Source organism: Oxyura jamaicensis, chromosome Z, assembly GCF_011077185.1.
Source record: "Oxyura jamaicensis isolate SHBP4307 breed ruddy duck chromosome Z, BPBGC_Ojam_1.0, whole genome shotgun sequence".
Lineage (NCBI taxonomy): Eukaryota > Metazoa > Chordata > Aves > Anseriformes > Anatidae > Oxyura > Oxyura jamaicensis.
The window spans coordinates 75,100,648-75,108,555 of NC_048926.1; positions in this window are offsets into that span (position 1 = coordinate 75,100,648).

The following is a 7,908-nucleotide window of genomic DNA, read 5'->3' on the forward strand; positions in this document are numbered from 1 at the left end:
TTTTTTTTTTTTTTTTTTTTTTTTTCTGGGCCATATAACCTAGGCAGTGAAATGTGCCCTAGGAAATGGCTTGTACTCACTTTATTTAATTCCATGCTGCAGCAGAACTGCACCAAGTGATGTCAATAGAAATTTTGACACAAACTGACAATGGATCTTACTTAACTCAGCATGGTAGGAATAGCCAGTGGTGAAATTAATGTCCTCCTCCACAATACTTATAAATAGGACAGGGGTTAGGCAACACTGCTCTCTGTAACTTGGCACACAGTCTCTCCAACTCTTCCCAACAATATCCTCAGTGCACTGTGTTGGTCACGGAGCTTTTAGCATGGGATTAGGTTGAACAAACTGAAATGGAGCCTGTATAGTGCAGTTTTGTAGATTGCCTTGTTCCAGCAACTCATGGGCAGGTGATGTGTTCCTTTGAAGAGCTATTAACATAAGCATTATTAATCACCATGTTAGGATGCTAAGTAGCACACTGGAGTATCAGCCTCATAAAGTGCAGGTAGAATTTCCACAGAAATGTCCTTGTAGACCATTTATAAACTAGTACTAGTACATGGCCACTCAAACAAAAAGCAAAGCCCACTCTGAAGAAAACATTCAGACTGCTTCTGATATTAATATTTAAGGTCCATCCTTTCTCAATTTTTCTATTTGCTATGTTTTATTCCTTTATTGTTACCTTGAGTCCTTTATGTGCACAGTATTTTATTTATCAAGATTTAGCACTAGCTAAGGACAATGATATTTTCTTCCTGAAAACTGGGGGCTTATTACATTGACATTTAAAAATAATTGAGGTCAATGTTATAGAGGTACTGTTAAAAACAAATGTCTCAAACTTTTACTTTTGAGAAACACATTTCTGAAATCTCATAACCCTTTTTAGACTTCAAAAATGTTAAGAAATGAACATACCTCAGATTTAGACAAGGTGGGCTTATTTGATGTTTTTTTTGGTTTTTTTTTGAATGGATAGCTATTTGCCTGGCATATAAGTTTCTGTAGTATCCTTAGGACATGCAATATTTTAAATAGATTTCACAGCTGAGGATATAGGCAGGAACAATAAAGGAAATATCCTGGGAAACCAAAAGAGGAGTGATTATTTATGTTACTGATCTCTTTTTTTCCAGGAAGAAAGCAACTGCAAATGTATATTCCTATGAAAGTAAACAAAATCCTGTTGAAGTATACAACACCAAGTGTAAACAAAAGAATCAGATTCTGGACAGTGAAAAATGGTTCCAGCATTCCATTTGTTGTCACAGAAACACACATGGGTGTAAAGATGAATCTGTAGCCTGAGTGTGTTTTGGCCTGAGAGTCCCTTTAGAGAATAAGTCACGGAGCTTTGATGTGGTTGATGCAGCAGTTCAGGGGCAGTTGTCCTCCTGGCAAACTGTAGATACTCAGGGTGGCTAATACACCAGGAAATGGGGCTGGGTCTTAGGATGAAGACAAATGAGACACCGAACAATTCCCGCTATGACAATGCTGCTGAACAGTCTTATCCTGTGTCTGTCTCATACCAGGTGCTGTCTTGTTATTTCCTCGATTTATTATGGAGTTTTAGTATATTTCCTCGTAGCCTGATCAAGTGGACTAAAGCAATAACAAAACAAATTCCAATTCCACTTTTACGCATGAAAGCCATGTGTATGTGTGTCCTGTCTCGCTAGCTCAAGCTGGAAAACATGACCTGTCCGTTGTCCAGTGGCTCACAAAACAAAAACAATCAGAACATATTATTATGATCAGCATTATGATTTTAAGCCAGTGTCATTTGTGTAGGGCCTGAAGCCTGCTAGGGCTGGTCAAACTACAAGCACGGCAGTAGTGTAACCAGGGATAAATGAGGAAACAAGGTTTACCACCTTCCAATTTAAGTAATAAGGATTTTATCCACTGCTTCCCTCCTACTACAGATATCTATCAATTGGGTTTACTTTCATTTTTTAGGTGGATACATCTCCCCTAATTTATTTATTTATTAATTTTTCATGAGATTTGGGTTATTAAACTTCTAATGCTTCTAATTTTTCCATCTGCTTACTGTGCATGTGACTCCAGCGTTTCAGTAATGTAAAACTCATATGTTGCCCAGGTCTTCTCCACTTATTCTTTAAGGAGAACAGGATACATTGTTTGCTGTGAAAAAAGACTGATCACAAAGCTAACTTTTCCCTTTCCTAATTACTTTTCCTGCCAGCACCAATTAGCGTAATTATACACTAATACACTCTCCCAAGAGGAAATCTCTTTCAGCTCAGAGACCATGAAGTTCACTCCATTCAGAAAAGCCAGTGAAAGACCTGGGAATCATTAAGCATTCAGAGGGATGGCTGAAGCTACACTTGAGTAATACCTCTCTAACCCATGGGTGCTGTTAGCCATTCTCCAAGCCCATTGCACAGAGGTATGAGGTGGGCAGACAGAAGCTCAGATACAAGTGTGAGAAGCTCACGTCTGTGTTTCCAAGGATCTCCAGTCCCCAGAAGTTGATGGGTACCATCAGACCTAACTCTGCTTTTGCAGTTCTGCACAGGAGTTTCTCCCTAAACAGCTTGTGACCAGCAACACCTACAGGACTAATGGCTTAAATGGCAGGGGTGGTGCTGCTGGTGGGAACACGAGCAGAAAGCAGTTTCCATCACAGTTCATCCCAGTGCTGGAGCACACATGATGAGGTGGACTCTTCTCAGTGACAGCACATGAGCTGAGTGAAAATGGTGTGTGTCATTAAACAGACAGACTGTACCTGTCACCTGCCCAAAGATGTGCACAGCTGGTGACTTTTAAGAGAAATAATAATAATTATAAAAACTAGCACAAACAAAACCCCTCTCATAACCTACCAGCTATGGGTGTCTTGCTGTCACACGCTGACTTTTCAGTGAGGCAGATTTGTCTGACAGCTACTTTCCCTCTCTGATTGCGGGTTGTGGTCTGGGGGGCCACAAGCATGATTAGAAAGTGATACCACTTTCTAGGGCCTGCCATTCTCCCCCACACTCTGATATGAAACAAGTAAAGCCTTTCTGCTTTACATCTGACCTTGACAAGGGTGTTTCTCATTTCCTCTCCACTTTTTCCCTCCTAATCCTTCCTGAAAACATGTTTCTGCTGAGTAAATTAGATCCAGTGTTTTTAATTGACATCTTTTTTTTTTTAAAAAAAAGAAAATCCTTCTTCTTTTTTTCCCTGTGATTGTCTTTTACATGTGTAATGTCCGTTTAAGGGGATGGGGGAGATGATTTGTCCTTTGACGATGTACCAGCCACGATCTTTCCTTCTGTTACCAGTCCCCATCTCCATGTTCTTGTGGAGTGCTGGTGTGGTGTGGTTTGATGAATGCCATGCTTTGAAAACACTTCAGCAAATGAACCTTCCTCACTGAGGCGCTGAAAAGCAGAGGCAAGAAACGAGGCAGCCTGTTTACACAGGTTATTTAACAAAGCCTGTTTTTCTTTTCTCCATAGGTGGGTCATTTTGACTAGAAAGTGAGGTATGAATGGTCATTTATTCATAGAAATCTTCCACTTAAATCTCATAATATGTAAAAGACAAAAGAAAAAACGGGCACAGCTGCAAGGAAAACACAGGTCAATTCAACACTTATGAAGATCAGACTTGGGACTGGGATAATGGTGTTGCAGTCTCTAGTGCTGTATAATGTTCCCTGCTGGAAACAAAAATATCTATCAAGTCTAGCAAGCTTCTGTTTAAAAGCTAAAGCAGCAGCATCGCCTGACCATTTTCTCTCTTAGGGGCCATAATAATTTTACACAATAGCTGAAAGCAGAATATAATATATTTGTCTCTCCAGATTAAACTAGCCCTAAATTTCAGAATTGCAGCGGTCTTCCATAAAAGCTGGAGATTTTTTTGCCATTTTTCTACCTAACCATTACAAATTAACTAGTACTGGAGTCTCTGCAGAAGCAACTTACTGAAAACTATGAAAAATTGTATGTGTACTCATTTTTAAAATTATAACTGCATGCTCACTTCCTGATTCTCACTAAACTGCCCTCTTTATGAGACCTTCACCAATAAAATGCCATATTCAGCAATGTACACTGTTAAATGTCACATTAGCATCCCCTGACCTTCATGTATTGACAGGATGTGGCTGAGTGCCTGCTGCTACAGGCAGCCTGCAGTGGGACACACACAGGGCACAAGTGAGAGACCACTCGAGCAAAGAAGATATTAAATGGTTTGCAGAAGTCCGCAGCTCCCTTGTGGTTTGAGGAGAAAAGGGAGATGGCAATCCAGATGCAGTAGGCAGCTCCCTTCCATGGAGGCAGGCTCGAGCACTGGGAACCCAAGACAAGCAGGAAAGCCAAGATCTGCAAGGCTGACACAGAGAAAGTAAAACAGCAGCTTGACGTAAGATCAAGGAGACATCCACAGTCATCATGCCCAGCTAACATATTTCCTTCAAGATATCCTGACCAGACTTGATTTCCTATGTAGAAGGTTTGTTACACAAAGTTTTCAGCCACTGGGGGAAGGGGAGGAATAAAAATAATCAAGCTCTCCTATCAATCAAGAAACATTTTACTGAGAAAAAATACAGGGAACGCAAGCATCACAGTGCTTCATAGAATCATAGAATCATAGAATCATAGAATATCCTGAGTTGGAAGGGACCCTTAAGGATCATCAAGTCCAACTCTTGACACCGCACAGGTCTACCCAAAAGTTCAGACCATGTGACTAAGTGCACAGTCCAATCTCTTCTTAAATTCAGACAGGCTCGGTGCAGTGACCACTTCCCTGGGGAGCCTGTTCCAGTGTGCAACCACCCTCTCTGTGAAGAACCCCCTCCTGACGTCCAGCCTAAATTTCCCCTGCCTCAGCTTAACCCCGTTCCCGCGGGTCCTGTCACTAGTGTTAATGGAGAAAAGGTCTCCTGCCTCTTGACAACCCCTTACGAGGAAGTTGTAGACTGCGATGAGGTCTCCCCTCAGCCTCCTCTTCTCCAGGCTGAACAGGCCCAGTGACCTCAGCCGTTCCTCGTACGTCTTCCCCTCCAGGCCTTTCACCATCTTCGTAGCCCTCCTCTGGACACTCTCCAACAGTTTCATGTCCTTTTTATACTGTGGTGCCCAGAACTGCACACAGTACTCGAGGTGAGGCCGCACCAGCGCAGAGTAGAGCGGGACAATCACCTCCCTTGACCTACTAGCGATGCCGTTCTTGATGCACCCCAGGATACGATTGGCCCTCCTGGCTGCCAGGGCACACTGCTGGCTCATATTCAACTTGCTGTCTACCACGACCCCCAGATCCCTCTCTTCTAGGCTGCTCTCCAGCGTCTCATCGCCCAGTCTGTACATGCAGCCAGGGTTTCCCCGTCCCAGGTGCAGGACCCGGCACTTGCTCTTATTGAACTTCATGCGGTTGGTGATCGCCCAGCTCTCCAACCTGTCCAGATCCCTCTGCAAGGCCTTTACGCCCTCATTTGAGTCCACAACTCCTCCAAGTTTGGTGTCATCAGCAAACTTGCTCAAAATACCCTCTATTCCTACATCCAGATCATTTATAAAAATATTGAAAAGTACCGATTCAAGTTCAAAAGTTCAGATTTCATTCACTTGAGCTAAAGGTGCAACTAGGAAAAAAATCAAAAGCAAGTCCAGCCCTCTATCAGGAAATCCTATGACATTAGGAAAGGATTAAAAAACCTGACAGAATTCAACAGTATAATTTAATAAAAGGCTATTAGAGGGAATTCTATGGTCTGGCTTAATCGTTGGTTTCCTAAGACTGTCGAAATTCCTTTCTGTTGCAGTAATTTCCATACATAGAAGGAATCTTTATTTCTGTGCAGCCTTATCATTTTCACTGTTTTCTTACTCTTTATGAAAAGAACACTAAATGAAAACAACACAGCAAAACTGCTCTGGGGAAACAGCAGTTTCTAATAATTCCTGCTCCTGGTACCTCGCCATATCACACAGAGAGGAAAGTAGCTTTCAGACAAATATGCCACATTAAAGAGCCAGCATGTGGTTTAAGACACTTACAGGCTAGGGTGGTTTTTGGGGTTTTTTTTGGATGTGGTGGTAGCTGGGGTGTGAGCGAGGGAGGGGAGAGAGGGAGGTGTTGCTTTCCATTAAACTTGGCATAATCACATGGAAGAAGTGGCACTGGGCCAAAATTTTAGAGAATCCAAAGTTTTCCTGCTGACTTCCCAGGCCCTGATAACACACTGAACTCTGCATTGGCAGGATCATATACATGAATGAAAGATACAGGATGCAGTCTGTATATTTCTGTCCCTGAAATGTCAAATACTCATGTTCAGCATAGGCTACTAGGAGAGGGATGGACTGCCACAGAAATCCTTCAGGAGGTAACAGAAAAGGTGAGCATCCATTGCTCCTCTGAAGCCCAGGAGAACTAAAGGAGGGCTCAGCATTTAATGAAATCTGTCCCCTGTTACAGTACAGATCTCAGATGACCTGTTATCAGTACAGGCTGGACTCTGAACAGTGCCAGCTGGTTCTCTGGTGGCACCACATGAGGACTCCAGGTCTGGCCCAGTGAATGGACAGGATCACCCCAATGGCCGCATGTATGGCAACACTTAGCACAACCCTCTGCTGACTGAGGGAAAGAAAAATAAAAGATCCAAAAAGTTCAGAACTTGAATTAGAGATTCGGAAAAATTGACTCAGTGATTGGGTCTTCATCATTGTCTCATGCTTACTTCTCATTCCTACATCATTTTATTCCAGTGCTTTGAGCCAGGAATAACAAAAAAATGTCAAGGCTGTCATAACTAGATTTAGGCATATCTCTGTCCATTGACAAGTTCATGCAGCAAAGCCAGGATGAAACAGCTGCTGTGCTTCTTAGACTAGAAAGCTCTGTTTCTAGGAATGTATTCTCTATTAGGAATACATTACCTCAGCTATATCTTAGAAATAAATCTGTAGATTTTACTATGTAAAGAACCAGTGCTCAGCTTCTATGCTCCAAAAATTTGTGGCCAGAAGTTGTCACTATGCATGCAGTGAAACAAAGGTTACAAACTCTTATTTTAGCACAGGGAAAATGGTCCCTAAAAGGCAGTATTCAAAAAACAACAGGGCTAAGATTTGTCCCCAGGAAGACAACCAGTACAAAATTCATCAGTTTGCCAGAGACAAATGACATCTATAATGCAAATCCTAATGCTGATCTAGATATCTCTTTGCTTCTGAGTTTCGATTTTAATTCTACATACTCATGTAAGCAAGCCAAGAAAAGCCTTGTTTGCTGGCTACCACAGAAACAAAACAAAACTAAATCCCAAAAGATATTAACTTAATTTATGACCTGTACCTTCAAATGTGAGGAGAAAGCCACCAGTCTGACACTGATTTAGACAAGGGAGGTAGCTGTGGTCTCTCTGCGTGTAATTATTAAAAAATAAAAGGAGGCACCACTTTGTGCTGAAAAGTAGAAGGAAAAAGTAGTTCCAGAAGGACAAAGGTCAAAGGGCAAAGCATGATACAAAAACCTTCTCCTGCCTGCATGGTACCATAAATAACATGTAACTTTCTTCATGTCAGGAATTTACCTTACAGAATAAGTTATTGTTAAAAAATGCAGAAAGGGAAGTTGGATTTTTAGGTCCTGAAGGAACACAGACGTTGGGTACTGGAGCCCTGCAAGCAGAGCTTGTGCAGCACACAGACTGCTGGGCTAAAAATGAGATCACCACCTCTCCTTGGCCTGAAAGGAGGCGAGAGGTGAGCCAGAGGGCGGACAGATGTGAGTCACTGCTGAGGAGGGAAAAGAGGAGGGAAGGGCAGAATAGGCAGACATGGAACAGAGAGCTGGAGAGCTGCAAACTGTCCTCTTCAGCAGTTTATCCCCACATCCCAGCACCTTCAGATT